We start from the raw sequence: 24166 nt of genomic DNA on the forward strand, positions 1-24166 counted from the left end.
TAGTATAATAACCACGAGAACCAATGTATTAACACTAGTTTTTCACTTATTTTTGGAATTCCTTGTCAGTAAATCTTATTTATAGGAAATTACCTAATTTTTGTGATTGAAAAATGTTAAGTTAAGACTAAAAGTTAAGATTAGAAGAATTAATCACAGATTTGTCAAAGTTTAGTCAGGATTATGCTATAAAATGTAATAAAAAACCTACAATTCAGTGATTTCACTTGTAAAGAGCATTTTATGGAACCACCCACGTTATTTTGGGGCAATTTGATTGAAAGAAACGCCAAATGTCTGACTTAGAAACTTTTGAAAACGGGTCAAATTGGACTCAAGGACAACAGGAGGGTAAAAGCTGCATCTATTTTTATGCTTTATCTGAATCTTAAGCTCTTGAATTTCTGAGGACTATGGTTACCTGCTCCTCAGGTCTCTGCAGGGTAAATCCAGACAGCTAGCTAGACTATCGGCCCAATCGGAGTTTTCTGTTGCACGACTAAAACAACTTTTGAATAAACACGTTCCACTAAAACCAGTTCCTTCCCGAGGTTATTTTGCTCTTAGCACCGGCCATGACGATTGTGAATGTTTTAAAGAAATGCCAATTAACCAGTTTGTTTTTCTTCCTGGAATTCTGTGTGGACTAGCCAGATCATCCTCCGCAGCGCTGTGGAGGAAGGTCTGGCAATGCAAGACTACACAGAACGTGACAAAGCGTTTGTTTCGTTGATTTAAAAAAACAACTTGACCCGTCCACCACGCCAACCTGCATCTTTATTTGGCGTTCCCTTATTTCTTTGCCTTACTTCCTGCTTTGCTCCCGTCATAATAACTACGACCACTAGCGGGTGCCACCACTATTAACAGAAATTCAAAAAAATCTAAATTGCTTCTTAAACAAACGTCTTATATGGGCGTTTTTTGGAGGAGGAGCCACAGAGTAAACATCCATAGAGACACAAACTACAGCATGGCAGGCTGCACAAACAAAAGTGTGAAACTGTCACTTGCTCTGTAGGAAAGAGTTTGGACTGTTTTACATTACAGAGGGAGCAGAGATCAAAGCACCACGCCGGGGCAGCACGTTCATCATCGCTCAGCCCTGAGAGTGTATCAGATCCTGTCAGAATATATACACAACCACAGAGGCAAAATATTTCCTCCACAGAGCTCCTAACTCCAAACACTGGCCCTTTAGTGCAGCATCTGTCAGCAGGCAAAGCTGCGCCACATGTACAGTGCACTTAGTCAACACATGCACTACAGACAGCTCCACTCATTCTCATGGACATCAAACAGCGCATGCATGTCACAATTACACAACGTCGGCCGGGGCTACCATATTTCAAGACAAAGATGAGTCACTAGAATATGCGGGTGCCGACATCTGGACTTAATCAGCAGCCGATTCTGTAACAGAGAGGTTGTTTCTATTGGAAAAAAATCTGACAATAGTCTCGAAAAACTCACATCCTCCTCCAAAGGGCGTTTAGTCCCCAATCAGAGGAGAACAAAGGAAAGTGGGAGGATGTGACTTTATTTTGGATACGGATGGATGGATGGCTTGATGGTGTGAAGGTTGGACAGATGGATGGATGGATGGATGGATGAATGGACGCCTGGATGAATGAACGGATGGATGCATGGATGTACCTTATAGATGGATGGATGGTCGGACGGACGGACGGATGGATGCATGGATGGATGGATGGATGTATGGATGGATGAATGGACCCCTGGATGGATGGATGGATGGATGGATGGATGGATGAATGGACGCCTGGATGAATGAATGGATGGATGCATGGATGTACCTTATAGATGGATGGATGGACGGACGGATGGATGCATGGATGGATGGATGGATGAATGGACCCCTGGATGAATGGATGGATGCATGGATGGATGGATGGATGAATGGACCCCTGGATGAATGGATGGATGCATGGATGGATGGATGGATGGAAGTGATGGATGGACAGATGGATAGCTTTTAAAATATTCTGGTGGGAAATTTTACAGTTACTGTCACGATCCAGGGTTTGTTTGTTTCCTGTTTTATTTTGAAGGTCCACTCCTATTGGGTCACGCTAGAGACGGTTTAGAACCAGGACGCCCAAATTCAGAATAACGTCCTGTGTCCATTCTTTATCCCTTGTACTTACTGTAAATATTTGACCCGTTTTTCACAAGCCATAGGTCCAAAACATCCTGAATCTATAATGGCATTTTTCAGACACACACATCAAGAGAAATTGAAATCTTTCTGTCTGAAAGTCATTTTGCCAACTCCGCCCATACAGCTAACGAGTCATGTGACACTTTAGAGGAAAGGATGTCTCATCCCTCTAAAAAACATATTTCCTCTCATCTTGCATGATTTCCTTTTTTGTCTGTTTATTTCTATTTCTCACTGTTTATCACCGGTGTCTGTACAGCATGTGGTCACCATAGTAGTTTATGTGTATGTGTGACATCAAAAACCATAACTGGGATTACAACAATCTGGTACTGGTTCATGGGTATTGAGTTACAGATTTGACTGCCGTTCTAGGGCACTTTCATGGGTAGAAGGTTGTGAAAACACGGGTTACGGGTTGCCTGGAACGCAACGTAGTGTAGGAGCCGTGGAGGCCGTGTAAGTGAAGTGAGATCGATGCTCCAAGAGAATCTTTGGTCATGTCTTGTTTGTCAAATATGTATATGCATCCATGTCCCAGAAATGCTTGTTACTAACCTAGCTCTGGGGAGTCATTCCCCGGAGTCCTTATATTCTTTTTCCCCAACATGTTCCCTTGGATCAGAGAGACTCTAAAATCAGGGTAGCAGCTGTCGCCTTGGTCCCGTTCCATGTTCTGTGATGCCATGTTAAACTGCTACACTGCAGTGCCCTGCTACGTCCTGCTACGTCCTGCTGTGCCTTGTAATGCCGCACAGCGTCCTGCTATGCCATGAACTACTACAAAATTCTAACCCCAACCGGCCCGTCAGACACCGCCTACCAAGAGCCTGGGTCTGACCGAGGTTTCTGCCTAAAAGGAAGTTTTTCCTCACCACTGTCACACTGTTGCTTGCTCTGGAGGAAACTACTAGAACTGTTTGGGTCCTTGTAAATTCTGGAGTGTGGTCTATCTGTATAGTGTCTTGAGATAACTCTTGTTATGAATTGATACTATAAATAAAATTGAATTGAATTGAATTGAATTGTTTGACTTCCTGCCTTGTGTGTTTTCTCGCCTTTGTAATTGTCTGCCCCGGTCTGATGTGTTTCACCTGTTCATTAGCCCTCAGGTCACCTGTCCCTCAGTACTACCCTCGTTGCCTCGTGCATTTGGTCTGTGTTCTCCTTTGTCCTCTGTCAGATGGTCGTCTCTTCTTGTGGCCTGACGTCTTGCCTGTTTTCAGTGATTAGTTTCCCACGTGGTTCAGTGTTCCTGCTTTTCTTTTGGATTTGCCTCAGGTCTCTGCCTGTGTCTGGACTTTGTGCTAGTAAGTTTATTTTCTTAATCAAGTCATTTAAGCTCTGCCTGCTTCATCTTATTCTGTGTTCAGCATCTGGGTCCAAACCTGCATTCCTGAAATCCTGACACGACATTAGCAGCAGTAGTAGTATTAAAGATGACAAAAATGTATAGGCTACAATAATTATCAAAAATTGGCAAAAAAGCTATACAATCGCGTAATCTTTCAAATGATCCTCATTTAGAATGAAATTAAGTAAATACTTGACATGCTTTTCTTAATTTCCTTTCCATCCTTTTATTGTGTGTTATTGATTTCTATATGTATTTCTTATTCAATGTAAATAAACTAGACCCTCCTTCTCCAAAAACAAAAATCTGCCATAATTTTATTATAAAGCAGCAATTGGGAGCCATACTTTCAATTTGTAGTAAGTTCATTTCCAGTGGCGGAATATAACTAAGTACATGTAATCCAGTGATGTACAAATATTGAGTTACTAGTACTTTAGCTGAGTCTTTTCTTTTCATGCCACTTTCTACTTACTACTGCCACTACTCCGCTGCATTTCAGAGAGAAACGTTGTACTGTTTTACTCCACTACATTCATCTGACAGCTTTAGTTACTGGTAACTTTACACCACAAGATTTTTTTTCACACAAAACACATTTAGTTTATAAAATCTGTTTTGTTATCAAGTAAACTGACCAACAATGTACCGGCCTACAAGTCCAGCTGAAATAATTAGACCATTAAACAAACAACAGCTTGAATCCTCTACAATAGGATGACATTTCCACATTGAGTACTTTACTTTTAACACTTGGTACATTTTCCAGATGATACTAACAGACTTTTACTTGCGAACATTTTCAACGCAGGACTTTTGCTTTTAACAGAGTATTTTTTTTTACAGTGTGGTATTAGTAATTTTACTGAACTAAAGGATCTGAATACTTCTACCACCCCTGTTCATTTCCCACAGACTGTGATCCCGCTGCGGCTCCCAGCCCTGCCAGTAGGTGGCAGTCTTGCTCAGGGAAAGAAAACCCAGGACTCAACTCCTCCATAGGACAACTTTCCGTGACACAAAGGTATCTACAGGAAACTTTTTATAGAGGCTGCGTAAGTTGAGTCTGAGAGAGTCGAGCCTCGCTGGCTGCCACTGTTAATGGGAGGCAGATGGACCTGGCCCGCACGCTGCAGACTAATGAGGGAAACCTGGAACCAGTGGAGGTTTCACACAAGCAGGCACACTGGATGCTGATTGTATATTTTGCTCTGTCTCTGTCAAACACAGAGGAGGAAGGTGGTGGTGGTGGTGGTGGGGGTGGGTGGGGGGGACTACTCTTATTCTGCTCAGAGTAATGCAGTTTGACATTTAGAGACTATGAAAAAAAAGCGTTCATGTCGGATTTTAACACTTTAACATGTCCCAAAGCTGCATCTCTAGAAGTAGTAGGTTGCAGGTTTAAAGGTGATGATTGGATTATTAGATTATCTTTTGTTAAAACTTGTTTCATGATGCTTTCTATGAGCAGAATTTTCAAACAGGACACATGGAACATATTTTAGATGTTTTGCAGGTCAGTTTGACATACTTAATATCTCTGAAAACTTCTGGAAGCAAGATGTTAACTGTAAATCAAGCTGCTTTTTAACCTGCATGAATTCCCAGATTTTGTTGGCCACTCATGGGCAGCAGAAACAAGTTGTGACAACCCTGTCACCTAAAAATGATTTTTCCGTACAACGAAACTGCATTCTCAATTACGTTTCGACGGAAACATATTTTGTTCTGGATTACACTTGTCTTTGACGTAGGCTATCATGCGGTTATTTTATCTTGGAATTTAGAAGCGTCACAGCTGAGTTGAATGGATTCCTGATTTTTTTCTTTTTTCTATCATGGGTGTAGCTCTAGCCAGGTTGGCCATTATTAGCAATACCAGTGGATAACAACGCATTACACAGATTTTGTTTATACAAACAGTGTAACAACTTGTCCACAGAATATGTACCGGACTGTGTGTACGACTGATTTAGTCAGACACAAATAAGACAGAATTGCTAAAACAAGTGTATGTTACTCTAGAATTCACAACTGTTGAGACACGGGGCAGCCATGTTGGATTTTGAGCTTGGGTACTGTGAGGTTGTCAAAGTTCAGAGTTTTGAAAGCTGAGGTCAGGGGGTGTGATTTTCAGACTTTGCCACAGGTTTCTTTCAGGAATGAAGACGTCAAATGACAGCCACTGGATGACTGATCAACACAGTGCTGCTGATTTAAAAACTCATTTCTGTAATAAAACAGAACAAACATGTAGGTTAACGTTGACAATCAGTCCATCGGACAGTTTGGCATTTGAGTGTTTGCTTTAGGGGTAAATTTGTAACCTCAGACCTCCCGAGTGGCTCTTTATTTCCATTCTTGAACTCCAGCAGCCAACTGACACTGCAATCAGCCGGCTGTGATGTCATCTCTGAGGGACGTCCAGGAGATCAGCGGTTTAAATCTGACCGTTGCTCTCAGATCATCTCCCCAGATTGTTTTCTTTGGTCTCAATCAGACTGGAAAAGTTGGATTCTTCATACCTGGCTCTTTCAGCTTCACGCTGACCAACTAGGAGTGGACCACGGCTTGTAAAAGTTATATTTTATTCATAGTGGAGAGAGTTTTGGGGTAATAAATCCTCCTGAATGGTCGTGTTTTTAGTTGTTTTATGGAGTCCAAACCAATTTGTTTCCTGTCAAACTCAGGATAATCAGCCTGCATGTGTCCAGCGGAGAGTGTTAGGACACAGCTGGATGCTTTTGGTCTACTTGGCTTTCTAAGTATGATGAGCTGCCCTGTAAAATCCGTAGGGCCTTCATTTTGTTGAATCTGGATGGCTGGAGTGTAACGCCTACTTCTGGCTTTAAATGTAATGCCCAATGGAAGTTCTGTGTTGGATTAACAAAGAGAACCAATGTAAGGGAATTTCTCCCTTACATTGATTCTCAGTGACAACTCAGCACATTTCGTGTCAGGAGTAGGTGATGTGGAAACAATTTCTGCCGAGGTTTCTTAAAGAGTCCATATTCTGCTCATTTTCAGGTTCATAATTGTATTTTGAGGTTGTTACAGAATAGGTTTAAATGGTTTCATTTTCAAAAAACACCAAATTTGTGTTGTACTGCACATTGCTGCAGGTCCTGTTTTAACCCTGTGTGCTTAGGTCTCTGTTTTTAGCTCCTGAGTGAGACACTTCAGTTCTATACTATCTTTGTTGGGGGTCACACATGCTCAGAAGCTCGGTAAGATCACATCAGCTAGGTAACTCTTTCTCCAACTTTGGTCAGTCCAAGGCAGGATTAGCTGGAATACTTCTCCTGAACAAGGGCCACTTGTGGAATACCAGCAGAACAGGGACAGGAAGTAGTTCTTTTGGAGATTATGGTGAACTAGTGTGGGTTTTAGTGTTTTGCCATTGAGAACAAGCTAGCATGCCATGGTTAGCCAATTCTTCTTGGCTAGTGACATAAAAAGCCATGCAGATTTTGAACAGCTCATCGGAGACTGAAGACAGAGGACATTCAGAAACCGTATCTCACTCAAAACAGCATGGATAGTTTTTATGTGATAAGTTTGTATGTGTGTGTGGAAGCACCAGACACACAAAAGAACACCCCAAATCCCAGGAAGAGATATAGAAATAGCGGTTCTGCTTCAGACTGTCGAGCAAATTAAATTCAAATCAGTGCACGTGAAATCCAGTCGACAGACACCAGGGTTATGGAAACTATAATCTCTATAACAGATGTACGCATGAAAATGCAGAAGCTGTAGGCAACAGGACAAGATGATTTCTTGTTTCTGATGTAGTCTGGGTAGGATTGACTGATCCGGTTTGAGCGGGCTTTGGTTGCATGCAGGTCAACAGTCCGTGTGGAGAGCAAAAGAGGCGGAACGCATTGGCTGAAATGCAATGTTGGAGCCAATCAGCTTTCACCTGACCAACAAGTCCTCAATACCATAAAACAATGATGTTGTTCATTCCTACCCTCTAATTTGACCCTGGGCAGCGGTTTCCATCTCATATCTAACAGCTGGTCATCCAAAAACTACTTGGTTTTGTTTTGAATACAATATTGATTATAAGTTTTTCCTCACCACTGTGGCACTAAAGGCTTGCTCTCAGGGAATTACTGGAATTGTTTGGTCTTTTGTAAATTTACAGAGTGTAGTCTAGACATACTCTATCTGTAAAGTGTCTCGAGAGAACTCTTGTTATGATTTGATGCTATAAAAAAAATGGATTTGAACCATCAGGGAAAATGACCAAATCCTTGTGTGGTATGGATCTTTTTTACGCCAGACATGTTGACAGGTCATAGTAGGAGAAGCACAGGTGTGTTAAAAACCATTAATGATGGCTGCATTCCACGTAGAGGCCCTGGTTGTGCATGTTGACTCACTGAAGGTTTACTGGGACACTTGATGGAATTAAACCATCTTGAAAAATGTCCATAGCTGCATGATTTTAGGGTCAGAGTGTGAGGCGTTCAAATACTGGCAGGTGCCAAAGACGAGAAGAAAGACAATAGGCACTTTTGTTACGGTTCAATCATTTTACTGTTGGCTGTTTTTCTTGTACTAAATAATGTGATACAAAAGGTAAAAAGAGGGCAAAAATACTGCTTCATTAAGGACAAGTGTTTGTGTGTGAACAGGACGGTTTGCGTCAACATCATCTATGAAAATGAACATAATTATGGTTGAAGCAGTTTGTCAGATGTGAGTGATAGTATGAACCTGGCTGATACCCGACAACACAGAAAACATTAGTCAGCACTACAGTAAATCACAGCTAAATCTTAATCAACGCAGACTTTCTGCTGTATGGTAGTTTGCACACACACACACACACACACACACACACACAAACACACGTGTTAACTATTGGGAGGGATTTAATGATCAACACGTGTTTGCAGTTTGCAAATTTACGATTTTACAGTCCAGTGCTAGAAAGACAAAAATGAAGCTTTAGCCCAAAATATAACTTACAGGTAGCAGACAGGCTGCATAGTCTTTTTATCCTTGTGTATCCATGGAGCCGTTTGAAAGGATCCTACCTTATGAACAATGATGCAGCCTGCAGAAAGCCGACAGACCGAACATCCGGCGGAGCAGCTGAGGAAAAAAGCAGCGTTGTGACTGCATTTCTGTTATTAGAGGGTCCACGAGTGTTTTTCCAAGACTTGTGTATAAAATAAAAAAAATAAAACGGCACAAAACTTAAATCCAACAATATTAATCACAATCAACTTTGGCTGTAAAAGAACAAAACATGCTTAAAATTTCAGATTATTACCAAATCCAAGGACTTGATATACAGCCCTGCATGCTAACTGAAACTATGTATCCTCTCGTGTGTAGTGCGTGACAGGTTTCTTGGCATCTTAACGTTTTATGTAGAAATTTTCCAAACCCAGATTGACATCAAACAATGGATCATTATCTGTTACATGCCGTAGTATTTTATGTTGCAATCTTCTCCAGGTGCGCTGGAGACGTCTCTCCCGCTGCTGTAGCTCATCACCGTTAGCCAGGGAGAATCATCGAAGTTGTCACTCCAAGCTAGAGAGTTTTACATTTTATTTTTTTAATTTTATAAACCAAGAACAGTTACATCGCTACTATGTAATGTACATATACAGAAAGTCAATACCAGAGGTGCACATACAGAAGAAAAATCAAACGCAGAAAATAAAGTAAAAAAGAAAAGTGTAGGGCAAAGGAAGTCAAATGTATCACCGGCCCATGAGAGAATTATCAAACACAGTTCCAGTGTTAATTGCCTTCTTATTCTTAATGTCTCTAATAATGTTGCTGCATTGGTGCAATTCTTGAAAAGTGTTCAAAGCATGGTTTGGAGTCCATCCATTTCTTCATGTAAATGTGGAATTTTCCCAATAACAACATTAATTGAATAAAATTAACATCTTTATCCATCTCATTGCCTTCAAAGCAAATAAAAAATATCTTTATCCTTAAATTGAATTAATTGCGCAGTGTTCCATCTGACTAGATCCAAAACATTTTAGTATACATACAGTGAAAGAACAAATGACAGATTGTTTCTTCTTCTAGGTCACAGAAAGTACAAGAATATTAAATATCAAGTTTGAATCTATTTAGTGTCCCTTTTGCTGGATGTATTTCATGCAAATTTTAAAAGAAACCTTTTTACTTTGTTATTAAGACAAAATTTGTCTCCAGTTAACCAGATTTTCTTTGCCAGTTCATTTCTTCATAGATCGAAGTCCAAAAGAATCTCCCTGAGGGCAGAGTTACCTTTTGTATACAACTCCTGATGTGTTTATTTGAACATTTATTCTTGGTTATGTCAACTCCCCCAAGGAATATACCACTACTGAGTGGATTAATCACTGTCGTTACTGAACCTCTAACAAGTTGGAGCACACATCTCGGCACAGCATCAACAACTATTGCACATTCTCTTGGCGTACTGCTACCTGGAATTTGGAGAGGAATTCATTATACGTTGGTAACTGCCTGTCAGCGTTTAGGAGTTGTTACCATTAGCAACCCATCTTCTATTTTTTGTATTGAATATCCTTGTTATTCCAAATGTAGTATTGGTTGGTGTTAAGTTATGGTTGTAAATTGATTTCCAGGCCAGCAGAGCTTGTTTCTAAAAATTTGATAACTTCAAGTAGGTAATCTATCAATTTTATGATCACATGTTAACAGACATTTGACTCCACCAACTAATCCAAATACATATTCAGGGAAAGTCCTTTTCTTCAATCAAATTAGTTAACCATTTTAGTTTGAAAGTATAATTTAAGGTTTAAAAACGTAACACTTCTAGACCACCACTTCTTCTAATGTTGCGCAGGATGTCTTTTCTTCAATACTTGCATCTGTTCCTCCAAATAAAGTCAAATCAGATTTTTATCTAATTTTTTGGGATATTTCAGAAGGGATGTTCAATGATAATGATACATAGACAGACCTGGATATTCCTTCAGCTTTAGATAAACAAACTACCATTCAACAACAGATCTCTTATCAACCATGCATTGATTTTTTTCTTTTTCGTTATTTGTTCAGTTATACGACTGACATTTAGATTATTGCAACGTTTTTTATTCTTGTCAATGATGACACCCACGTATGTAATTGTATTCTTCACAGGGATTCCCCATACTTTGCATATGGTCACATTCCTCGGGTGGTAGTAGAACAGATTGATTCTCAAACCTGACACATCAGAGAATTGCCTAATACAAATAATTGCTTTTATCACTTCATGTCTGTTAGCTAGAAAAATTGTATCATCTACTAGGTGGGATAAGTTAAATTCTCTACCTAAAGTAATTAAACCTTGGAAAGCACCTTTTTTAAGATGTATAGCCATACTTTGAGTAACTAGGAGGAATAAGAATGGGCTGAGTGGACAACTTTGTCTTATGCTGCGTCCATTATCAAATCTAGGAGTTGTACCATGAGCCAACTTAACTGAACTGTTGCACCCCTTTCATGGCGTTCTGACAGATTTCAAAAATTGGTTACCAAATCCAAGACCCTTAACTTTAAACACACGGACGGACTAAGACCCAAAAAAGGGAAGCAAGTGAAGCAAACGTGGATGCAATTTAAGAACCTGGGACGTATCCACAGTGATCTCGTACCACTAAACAGGGGAACAGTCAACACGACTACACCAACTTCCAATCCCCCGTTTAGACACAGTTGCATCAGATCCTCCGCATCAGCAAAAAGCAGGACTGTGTTTATGACTCCACGTCGGGATGCATTATCTCTTCTATTTCTCAAAACATTGCTTGACGCTCGACATCTGAAACGTCTGGAGAGCTCAGGTTCGAGCCAGAATCCTATGAGCGGCAGAGCTGGCGTTTGTATTCCATTTGAGCCCAGCATGGTGTTTATGTGTAGGCGGCTGCCATAGACTTACTAGACTTACTAAATCACCAATTAGAGTAATGAGAAGCAGGCAGCAATGTTTGTTTTCAGTCACGTGTCATCGGCGTACATGTTGAACGTGGAAACAAACTGGACAACGTGAAGGAATTAGAGTAAGCTCATCTCATCATGAGGAAAACTTAGAGAGATTTAAGAGAGTACATCTCTTGTTGTCAGGGGGATTTAGCATCGGTACAAGCTGTACGGCTGCAGACAGGCCGGATTCAGAGGAAACATTAATAACCGGGACCAATAACCATGCAGGGTTTTGCCAAGTTGACACAATATTAGCTACTGGTTTCCCAGAATCAATACTAAAAGATAGTTGCTTCCATTTATCAGGACTGCCTCATGCAGCTCTGTCGGTGACGTTGCATCGTGTCGAACAAATGTCTGCACTCAAAGGGGATCGGTTCATTTCATATAACGAGTGACACAATGGGGGAAATAAAGGGAAATATAGATGTTTTGTCAGCACAAATTACAGATCATGTATTTCTGACAGACTTAACCCTTGTGTTGTCTTCGCGTCGTCCATGCAATTTTCTATTTCTGGGTCAAAATTTATGAAACTATTTTTTTATTTTCCCAATGTTGTTGTCACGTATTTTGACGTTTTTGTCACTTTTTCGCATTTTTTAAAAGGTTTTAGTTGTTTGTTTTTAAAAAGAATGTAATTTCGCTTACATTTCTCACGTAATAATACAAACAAGTTCTTTTCAAGTAACATCGGTGCTGTGGTTTGCGTAAGCATCCAATCCAAAGATTAGTTCTGTCAGTGTGCACATGAGATATCAGTTTTAAGTCTGTTCTTTTAGGTAAGTGAACCTGCACGACCTCTGGACCGTCAGCAGCCAGGGACAGAAATCCACTCCTACTCAACGAGTTCACTCACTGTAAACAAGGTTAAAAGTTAGATAAATGTGGATACTAAATGATGAACCCGAGGCAATGATTGTTCTCCAAAAGAAATACACGTTGTTGTGGAAATGAGATCCCCGTTTGAACAAACAAGCAGTAAAAATTTTCACTGGGTATGTGTGACCTTTTAAAAAAAACTATAATTTAAACAGAGCCGTCCACAAATGGAATCAATAAGCAGACATATGTTTTGGTTGTCGAGCGGAGGAGGAAGAAGAATCTCAAAACTTTTTAAGTATTCGTACCATGCAGTGTAGCAATACTCTATTACAAGTAGAACACCAGCAGTATTTGTTTTTGAAGTAAAAACAGAGGACTTTCTAACGGAGTTTGTTTCCCCAGATGAAGTTTGGGGGAAAACACAAGACTTTCACCCAGGAAACAGGTGTTTGTGTCCTGGGGCTTTTTTTTTAGCAGTAGTAGTAACAAGTAGTTGTTTTGGTGCCTAAACTTGCAAATGTAAATCTTATTAATCTAATTAGCAACAGTCCATGTACTACAAATTCAGGTAGCTCATTATTTGCCCGCGCTTGCTGTTGCTTTGGTGGATTCCAATGTCCACAAACCTCGCCGGCAGCAGGCGATTGGTTGACCAGTCCACACTTCCTTTTATTTTTTATGTATTACTTTGATTTTAATTGTGCACTGTATTTTAACATGTATCAGATGGAATGTTTCATGTAAAGCATTTTGTGATTTTTATCTGTGAAAAGCTTTATATATTACTTTGCTTTGCGGATCATGTCTGTATTTATGCCCAAATCCATCAGGTAGATTATGGTTTACTGAACAAGTGAAAGCGTTGGTCTCCGGGTTGTGCTGCAGAAAACGTCATAATCATCAAAGCCAGTAGGATGAGGGGAACCTGAATGTCTGAAAGAAATATTGTGTCAATACATGCAATAGTTGTTGATTTTTCAGTCTGGACTGACCAAGAGGGCCATCCCTGAATAAGCTTGCTGCTGGCGTGGCAGAAATGTTGAATATTTCCCCCTTTCCCCCATAGGAGGGAAACTAGAAGGAAAAGAATAGATTCCAAACATGGAAACAGTAAAACTGTTCTGAAGTGCAGCAGTGGAGGAAATCTGAAGTTATCTTGGCATTGTGTTCGCCTGTGAAAAGATAAAAACAATGCAGCATTGTGGGTGTACAGCAAACATGTTGAGCCTTCTTCCACCTCTGTTCCTTTTCAATTGAGACCATCTGTTGAACACATCTCACACTTCTCTGTTGATCTGTTAATCTGAGAGCACAGAGCTGCGAAATTACATCACTGCAGAGTTTCTCTTCTGTCTTTACTCAAACTGAAAAATGATCATCAGATCATCATAGTGCTGAGTGAGCTTCTGGACCGCTGGAGCCACAAAACTGCCCACATGCACGCTATGTAGAACAATTCTTTTACTTTAAACCTCTGAATATTCATGTTTTGTTTTTCTCCATCAGTACTGTTGTAAAAAATACTGGAAGGCTTAGCTGTATCCACACGGTCAGGCCTCCAACCCTACAGCCAACTGCAGATCAAGTAAATCTCATAATTTATGTGTGGACGTTAAATGAAAGCATCTGCCTTGTTTAGTTCAATTGATTCAAAACCCTCGGTGCGGTTCATTTGGAAAGCTGGGAACGCAGCAAATGTAAATGTAAACGTATACTGCTGTCAAGCTTGACATCATTTGCATTTCCGCTGTCAAAGCGTTCGCCGTTAAAATTAGGGACTGCCGCTGGCACAGTGCAGAGCAGAGCAGGGCAGACGTAGTAACATCGCTCGCCAAACAATGGGCTTGATCGAGATGAGCCAGGTCTACGCAGAATCGATCACGACGATCACCACCCAATGCATGCTGGGCTAGATTTGTGTCCGACTTGCTCTGATGTTATGCACACGTGGGCAACGATGACCTCATGAGAGCAAGGCGGCCGCAGTTCTGATACCCAGGCAGTGCAGTGGCTTTTCACCGACTGCAAGACCCAGGCAGACCCAGTGCAAGCTGGGAAAAACCGGCCTCTCCGCTGATCTAACAGCTGATTTGTTCAGAATCGACTCAACATGATGACGATTCGGAGGGATTTTAACTGCTAATTTTGGATTGTTCTCTACAGAACACGTGTGGCTGATAGTAAGTCAAAGTGACTAAATCTCTTTTTAAGGCTCATTTACAGTGTGTTCATTAGAATCAGCCACAGATCGCATGTAGAGGATTTTGACAGCTACTCTGTCATAATTCAAACAACTGGAGACTGTGTAAAAGCTGATATATGGGTCTGATAACAGCATTTTATTAAACTGGAATCGGACCACAGTGTTTCTTTCACTTCCTGTTCAGCCTGACTGCTGCTGGAATCAGCTGAAAGCTTTTTGTCACCACCGCCCCCGGCTGCTGTCCCCTGCTCTCGTCCACTTAACAGGCGAGGCACAGTTCATCTCAAACGAGCCTTATGTCTGGATAAATATTATTATTGTATTAAATGAGCTGGTTGGACCATGGAGACGTCCAGGTCCAACACATGACTTTCTTCCTGGATTAACTTTCTTTCTCCTGCTCCAAAAACGTCTGACCAATAAGCGGAGTAAATGTTCTCCTTGGTTTCATTTTGGTTGAAACTGAACAAAGACGGTAACTTGAAAGCTCCAACTTTACAAAATCCTTCACTGATTCGGACCGGAGCAAACCAACTACAGGTGTGAAAATTGCCCTTAAAGGTCCAGTGTGTAACGTTTTTAGTATTGCCCGTTCTGAAACTTGTCCTTTTCTTGAATATTTACCACCACCATCACTTCCAAGTAATCCTATTGGCTTTTGCATGAACTGGGGTTGATTCTCCATATTCATGCGCCATCTTAAAATGCCGGTATCTTAGCCGGTAAGAGACACACTGCTCCACCTTTTGCGTCGCTGTCACACGATAAACTCACAGGTGCGGCTAATGCTGCTAACGGGTATCATCGCTTCCCGGCCCTGGCAAGCTTGAAGAAGGAAACATGGAGGACCACACGTAATCAAAATCCAAATTTCAGGAACAGGACCGTAGCTGTGATGCGTACTTTGAACTGCGTGGTGTGAGAGAGTTGATTGTGATATGTGCGCTCAACGCATGATGGGAGACATTTCCAAACATTGGACTTTTTTAAAGAAAATTTTAAAATTTACAGATAGTAAAGTGACGTTGTCAGGCAGATTTACTGAGGAGATCTGAGAGAATACATACATACTTGTGTTTTTTTTTCTTCTCATCTTCATCATATAGTCATGTCCTCTGCTCTATCCGTGCAGCACAAGAAGCAAACCAGGAGAAATATGTCCTGTAACTCCAAAAAACAAATATCTTCATCTGTACTGCAGAAATAACTTTTCCTATAGACACTTTTAGTTTTTCACATGGTAAACTTGAAAGAGTTGCCCACATCTGAGCTGAGGTTATATTCAAACGTGTACAAATGTGAGCGAAGCGAGCAGTCAGGTTCACCTTGTATTTACTGGTGGTTTAGGATGATTTGTGACGTCTGGATGACTTCACGAACATCCTTTCAGCAGCTGGCCACTCAGACTCAGAGTGAGATTAACGTGTGTCAGAGATCTTTACAGACAGAAAATTGAACCCACTTATTTTCTGCGACGTTACATGAGGTGCCACATGGAGCCAGATGCCAGATTTGACAGAGTTATGTTGTCTGAAGAATTTCCATTTGATGGCTTACTTCAAACATCTGAGCTCCATGTGAGAGCACTCTCTGCACAGATGAGACTGGGATCCCAGTATCTTGAAGCATGAAGCAAAAACTGAAGTATGGACAGTGACAGCCAGAAGTACCACATCCTGTCTCCCAGTGTCTCAAACTTCCCCGTTCGCTTTTAGGGACATTATCGTTGTTTGAGATGAGCCAGACTGACAGGAACCTGCACAATTTCAATCGCTGTCTTGTGAGTGCATTGCATGGTTAGTAATTTTGTCTGAGTGTCGAGCTTGGATTAACATAAGGAAATCTAATGGGATGAAGATGCACTCAGTCTTAAGAGCAGGGATGTAGTGTGGCCCGCCCTAAGAAGCAACCTTGATTGGTTGGGGTTAGGCATTTGACCTTGAGTGGTTAAGATCAGGGTTAGGGGAGAAGTTGCTTCGCTCACTGGAGACTTTTCAAACGTCCTACACGTCATTTTCTTTACAGAAAGACACACAATGCTGTTGAGTTACTAAAATGTCATTTTTCAACTAAATTAGACTTGTTCCTTTCGGTCTCTTTGTTTCACGCCGATGACTAAATCCTCGTTCTGGGGTTAGGATTAGTGGCGGTTGCATGTGTTGCATGTGTACGTCTGCACCTGTAGATCCTGCTGTTTACACACAACACATGGTTTTCAATGATCTACTCACGCATCAGTTATTCAGAGTACACAGCACAAATGTAGGTCTCTGAAAGGCTTTAATACGTGCAAACATATTACACCACCAGCCGATCTTGCAGTTCCCAGCTCTCCTCTCATTTCCTTGCTGGAGTGTAATGGTTGGGTGAATATATATCTATATAAGAAAGAAAATACATGCTATCCTTAAAGACATATACTATTAACCCTCAAGTTGTCCTTGGGTCACATTTGACCCGTTTACAGTTAATTGTTGTTGTTTTTTGGCACAAAAAATTGGCCGTCAATATGAGCGCTAACATTAAAAATATCAAAAAACCTTGGCAAAAAGATGAAAAAAACTTTTTTTCATGGTTGACATGAAGACAACACAAGGGACACAACACTAAGAGCAAGAAGCATTCAGTGATGAATACAGTGTGGGAAGATGAAGAATATGTCAAAGAGGATGCTTTCAAAGTCTGGTGGGGTTTTAAGGTGATGGATGAGCCTACGTACTTTTCTCACTTTTATATAAACTGGTGCGCAAATTTCTCTTCTGACGTTTTGACCTTTTCCCGCCAGGCTACTGAATCACCGATCACACAGTCGGCTGAGACCAAAAATATATACACAAACCCCACAAAGTGCAGCTGTGACGTGATAAAGTATCCTCGCCTTAATGGCGGAGGATGAAAAATCGCAGGCCTGATTTTTGAGATGGTTTGTGTAACCTCTCCTGTCAGCAGCAGACCTTGGAGCCACTGGGCTATGCAACTTATTTTAGTCTGTCTGCAGCAACTGTGCGTAAGGCCCTTTGAAAAAATGCAAAGAAGTGTCAACTCAAACTGTGAAGATCTGATGCTTATAAGAAGGAATCTGAAGATTTTAGTCACCCAGGCATTGGTTAACTAAATTTCTTCCAAGCAACCCATGAGGTGGAAAGGAGTAAACATGATTTACTCCAAAGAGCGAGTAAGCATGGTAACCGCAACGGCCTATAAGTGTAGTACAGTCAAGATTTCATCCAAGTTTAGCACAAATTGCTTTTAGACTGTCTCCTAATTGTCAGACTACTATTGCCCTGCTTACCTGTATCATGACCCATTCTACCCTATTTCATTTAACCTCAATGATGTCTCTTTGTGGGGGGTGGGAACTGGGTGTAAATCAAATACCTGTCAATACCTTGTGTCACGGATTGACTCTCTGTATTGGTTCAATTTTATAGATGAGGTGTATTATGTATCTGTTATGTTCAAAATCCCATTAAGAAATCATATTAAAAAAAAAAAATTTGTCACGGAAATTCCTAGGAATATTGGCAAAAAAGCGTATTAGTACTTTTTCTCTATGTTATCTAGACTATCTCTCCACTGTTACTTATTTCACATGTGCGGGGGATGACCCCCCTGAGGTCAGGTATTTGGATACTTATTAAGGACACACCGGCTTCCCTGCCACGCCCTACAAAGCACCTTTGCTTGCGTGGAATCACTGATTGTTTGATTCTCCAGCCACATTGCAGCTTTAGTGCGTAACGTTTTGATATTGAATGTCTATTACATTGATGCCATTGCCAGATGAGTTGCCACAAAGCAACTCTCTCTGAATTTTCAGTATGACCACAGTGTGTTCAGAAGATTGTGACTTTCGTGCCCAGAAACTCAAGTGAAGATAATGACCTCTTCTCAAGCGTCTATCATGTTTCTTTTTTAATACTCTGTGTCCTCCTTGGCTACTCCCCACTGTGTAGGGGAGGGGTGGGGGTGGTACGCATTCACGGAAGGCTTGTATCATGTGGATGCGCAGACAGTTTTGTTATTACTAAGAATTTGTAATGGGGAAGACGGAAACTACGGACTTTAACTATAGCTACATACTATAAATTAATGCATCGCAGAAAAATTGAGGCAGTGAAGGTACGGCTAAAAAATTTAACTGCAAACACATAATAATTAGCTGGAAACATAGTAAACGACGTCACCTTCCAGGCAGCGTGGCAATGGTTGTGTTAAGGGTTAAAATTAGGGTTAGCTGCCTGGAAGGCCACGATGGAGACAAAAAACACCATAGAGCTGGTTAAACGTCATTGCCATGTGTACTTTGCCACAATAATCCCACTCAAAACGTCCCTGTCAGAGTGAAAGCCGTAAACATATTCCTTGTAAATTATTCCCCGAAAGAACCAAGCAGGCCGCCCCTGTCGCAGGATCCAAGTTTTCTTTCAAACTTGCCATCTTCAGCGTGGACGTTGGCTTGCAGCCCCGTAGCAAAGGGATTTTGACACAGAGATAGCAGCAGGGCAGAGGTGGAGTCTGGTTTATCCGTTAAATCAAATTCAGGTATGCTGGAGATTCTGAACCTTTGATCTTACAGGGTTAAATCCATGGATGTCATGTGGTTTTTAGATACTGCAAAACTCCAGGTTTCAAAGTTTGATGGAGTAAGGAGATCATCCTCCATTTCCAACCAAGCAACAGAGATTACCTCATGCATCTGCCTGTTGAAAGGATTAAATGTGGTCATGTAGTCAGTCAGCCATGTGAACAGAGAATACCTGCTGCACATGTAAAACCAATCAATCATTATCATGTTAGTGTCATACTAGTCCATTTAGTTCAAACTCATTACAGACTGGCGGTTTGTGAACAGCGAGTATTACCACTCTGACATGAGGTCATTCATTTCATAAATGGATGTGAGTGATGGAGTCATTCTCTGAAATCTGTTCTCTGGACGTTCCTCACATAAATTCTCCACTTTATGGAGCGTCAACATGGAAAAATGTGTGAGAGAATGATGACAAAACCTTTTAGGAGAAAAAGCCGCCTCCATCTCCCAACCCTGTCATTAGGACCAATGCATCAACGTCGACACAGTGGAGCTCTGCGGAGACTACCAGACAACAGAAAAGAATAACACTGTTTTACATTGGTCATATTTAACAGTAGGGGTTGGGAGTAGTGGTGCTACTCTAGTTCTAGATTAGTGCTGACTTTAATCTACAGAACCCTAGTCTTGCATTGCCAGACCTTCCTCCACAGTGCTGCGGAAGAGGGTCTGGCTAGTCCACATAAAATTCCAGGATGGGAGAAAGACTCTGGTTTTTTGGCATTTCTTTAAACCAAGCACAATCGTCTTGTATGGCGCTGTATGGAGCCACGGTGCCTCTGTAAATTAGCTTCGGGAAAAAATGTGTTTTGATGGAACATGTGTACGTTGAAAAGTAGTTTTAATCGTACAACAGAAAACTCAGATTGGACAGACAGTCTAGCTAGCTAGAGAAAAGTATCTTACCGAATGGGTTGTCTACCAGCAAATTACTTTTTCCCTCTTTAAAGGTGAAATACAGGAAATATTTGAACTTTTTAAGAATACACACGTAAGTGCTGTCAAGTTACTCACAAAGTTCCTTTTCTAAATCAACCTTACAATTCTTGCCGTTGTTGCCAACTGACTACTTGGTATTAAACTGTCTTTTACTTTTCTTTGAATCATCCTCTTATTCTTTTGTTGTTTGCTTGTTTTAGCCGGCCTCTTTATTGTAGTAATGTGTCGGAACAATTTTAAGCTAAAATCCAAGGAAACAGGGGACTTGGTTGAATTGGGAAAGAACAAATGAAATTTGTAAAAAACGAATGTTTTAATGAATAATCACTCAATTGGCTAAAGCCAACGTGGCCGGGAGATTCAGTTTTATCTGCCAATGACAAACTTCACACGCATTTGGCACTGAGTCAAGTGTAGATTTCAGGCCCTGTTTGTCTGCCACAGAACCTTTTGTTTGACATGTTCTTCAACTCCACATTAAAGTTCTCAACAGGTTCTCTGATGAGCTCACCCACATATTCTTACCCTAGTCTACATCGACAACATTTTATATCCAAGTTTGTTCAGCTGCCGCCAAGTGTCCTTTTCGTCCGGATGTCCATTTCCTTTCCTTTCTTTGTCTTGCCGTTCTAACCTGGATTTATGAGGACTGTGGTTGACTGCTCCTCAGATCTCTGCAGGGTAAATCCAGACAGCTAGCTAGACTATCTGTCCAATCTGAGTTTTCTGTTGCACGACTAAAACTACTTTTAAAAGTACACATGTTCCTCCCCGAGGCTAGTTTGCAGAGGCACCGTGGTTCAGTCCAGCGGTTAGTGCTGCCCAAGACAATTGGGATTGGTTTAAAGAAATGACAATAACCCACAGCATGTTTTTGTCCCATTCCAAAAGACTGTGTGGACTAACCAGTCCAAGGTCTGGCAATGCAAGACTATTCTTACTGTAACAATATCCAATGTCACACCTCATGGATCTACTTAGAATATTTTTGGTGCTTTAGAACCCATGTGGTAAAGTACTCTAGGCTCAACTGATCACCAGAAAAATGAATTGTTGTTACAGGTTTTTAAAGGCTCTTTCCTGCCATGCTTATGTGGTACACACAGATCCTTTGTGATGCTGTGAAGAGTCATTCAGGACTGCATGTTAATAGTAGAAATAATATATATATATAGAACAGTTGGTCATAATATAATTATGGCATCAAAAACATCTTCATTCATGAGTCTTTTAGATTTTGTTCGTGTTTGAACATTTCTTTTTGCCACATATTTTCCGTCTCCTTACTCTCCTCGCAGTAAAATTCAGGTCATCACTTTGAAGTGAGTCGTACATCTTGATTACTGACTGAGAGACATGTCAGACATTCACTCCTCTGTGATCAGCACATCAACATGCGTGTTCACACTCATACACGAGAGAGAGCAAGTATTTATTTTACTGCAACGCTGTTGAGTTTCGTGCCAGCTCTTTTTACAAAAACTGCAGTTTTTTCAATCGCCTGAGGTGTTGAAATACTTTCCAGTCAAGGTACATAAACCCTGTTCCTTTGTTGTTTAAAGGATTTGCACAACTTAAATTTACTGTCACCTTTAATCCTGATGTGATAAGCCTCTTCTGCTATTTAGGAATCACACTTGTAGGAAACACCCATAAGCCTGTACTGTATTACTTAATGTGAAGTTTAATGTCTTTACATTACCAAAGAGGACATTCTTTTTAAATTACACATGTAGTCAGTAATGAGAAGAAGTGAGTGCCAAATTCCAAGGATACATATCATAGATTGATGATGTTTTTCCATTGGTTCCTGTTGGTTTTTATATTTGTAACATCTGTTAAGTGAAGTTTGCAACACATTTTAATCCTCTTTTGTAACAGGATGTGCCTATCTTCTCAAAATTTCATTTATAAAGAACAACACATGTGGTGGTGATGGAGCAGTGGATATGACACGTGCCTTTGGTGTGGGAGACCAGGGTTTGATTCCCACTGCGATGCATATATCAACCAATGTGTCCCTGAGCAAGGCACTTAACTCCTAGTTGCTCCAGAGGCATGCAACCTCTGACATATATAGCAAATGTATGTTGCTTTGGATAAAAGCGTCAGCTAAATGACATGTATCGTATTTAATTGTCATTCCTGTATATCTGCCAGTGTTAGCCAGCAGACTAATTTCAACTGTAGTTTGTTGGTGAGATTTTTTTAAGAGCTGAGCAACAGAAACAACAAGACATTGCTAGTGTTTAAAATGGAAAGAGAAAAGTCAATAAAACACCATAAAGACAGCAAATGGTCTTTAAATGGTTGACATTTGTTTACATTCCCTTTTTTAAGGGAGAATTTAACGTGTTCCAATTGTAAAAGATTCATCACCTCTTATAACACAAAACATATCATATTATATTGATTATTTAACAGAACTCTTTTGGTCTCTTTTACCCCGAACACAGCCCAAACTGGGTCTGGTTTGAGTAAGAATTTCAGACAGTTTGATGTTTTTTTATTCTTAAACAAAAGAGAAAGCATGTAGAGAGTTTTCATGACACATCTTTGGGATAAGATGCAAACTGTCAACTACACAGTCGTATTTCCTGAACAACGTAAACAATGAATGGCATAGAACTTTTATCATCCAGTTTGACAGCAAGTCATAATGGAAAAGAACAAAGTATTTGTAGATTTTCTTTGGGGCTTAATTATGAGATATCTGATCAATACATCAATTCCTGTATTTACCAATACCACACCAGTATTATACTAGGACAAGTATTGGAGGTTTTTCCGATGGGAACATCTCTAGCTGTAACCAAGATGTCGTCATGGACTTCACAAATGTTGAAGTGCTTCTCGAGAAGCAAAAACACTTCTTTCTTGGCTCACAGATTTAATGCGGTCACTAACATTGTCCTTAATCCGGAATCATTTTAGCAGGAAACCATCCTTCATCATTCAGTCACGTCTGAGCCTGCAGTTGGTCTGACGCCTCCTCAACTCTCCGCACTCCAAATTCACTCCAAAAAAAGGGACTCCTACATATTTGGTAGCTGGATTCAAGTTGAGCTGGATTTATCTGTGACTCCCAATCCCTGATGAGTGTGTGCGTAACGGCAGTAATGACTTTTCAGTCTGAAAATCATACACACAAAGAACCATTCAGGTTGTGGATTCACATATTGACATCATATTTTGAACAGGATGTGCACCTTTAATACCACTTTGGGATTAGATCTAAGAAAACTTATACAAGTGAAACAATGTTCTGTCCTCTCAAACTTCTGCTGGACTCTGGGACTGAAAACACCAGGGAAGAAATGAAAATATCGCTGCTTCAACATATTTGTCATGTTTTTGCAGATTTTATGGATTTGTGACTTCAGGGCTTGAAAGTTCGGTTCCAACTCCACGTTGGAAAATGCAGCTGGAGGCTTTTTTTTCTTCCTACGTTTCGTCTAAAAACAGTTAGAACGAAGGCGTTAAATCTCCTATCTGTCCAAGACAAATTATATCTCACGTCGAGACAGCTGTCGAGTCACGCTGCTGAGAAAAGCCAACGCGTCTTCCTAAAAAGGACGATTCCTTAAAAGGGAAAAGTCCTGTAAAGAACAAATACATTTTAGTTGTAATTATTGGGAACATGGATTTAAATGGATCTCAAACTGTTTTTCCAGTTGTCAAGATTTTAAATTTTTTTTTTTTTGGATTTAACAGCTGCTTATGAACACATCTACCTAACTCACACACCTGAAGAGCTTTATGTTCTCTGTCAGGCCAACATTGGTCTTTCCAGTAAACTTCCCAGGAAATTATGAGGAAATTACAGACCAGTAAAATAAACCTTTACCTTCCTCTTAAAGTATTTTTGTCTTGAATAAGCACCTTTTCTCCCCCACCCCCTGGTCTTCTCCTTCAAAATGTCATTCAAGAAGACACCCACTGCCCATAAAGCAATGCCAAACCACTGCAAAGGGACAAAGAAAACTTCAAAAAGGGAAGAAACAACCAAAAGGACACACAACGTGACTACAAAGAAACACAGAACTGCTGCAAAGAGACAAAAAAACTACGAGGACAGAAAATGACGACAAACACAAAATGACAACC

General features: G+C 40.5%; 1 long non-coding RNA gene across 1 annotated transcript; it reads left to right on the top strand.

Annotated features, from left to right (window-relative positions):
* Positions 1-2507: 2507 nt before the first annotated feature.
* On the top strand, positions 2508-23932 carry LOC117961065. The gene is made up of 4 exons (XR_004660306.1): positions 2508-2616; positions 15802-15816; positions 17612-17617; positions 23920-23932. It is a non-coding gene; the product is annotated as an uncharacterized LOC117961065 (long non-coding RNA).
* Positions 23933-24166: the final 234 nt, after the last annotated feature.

Source organism: Etheostoma cragini, chromosome 18 (assembly GCF_013103735.1).
Source record: "Etheostoma cragini isolate CJK2018 chromosome 18, CSU_Ecrag_1.0, whole genome shotgun sequence".
NCBI classification, from domain to species: Eukaryota; Metazoa; Chordata; class Actinopteri; order Perciformes; family Percidae; genus Etheostoma; species Etheostoma cragini.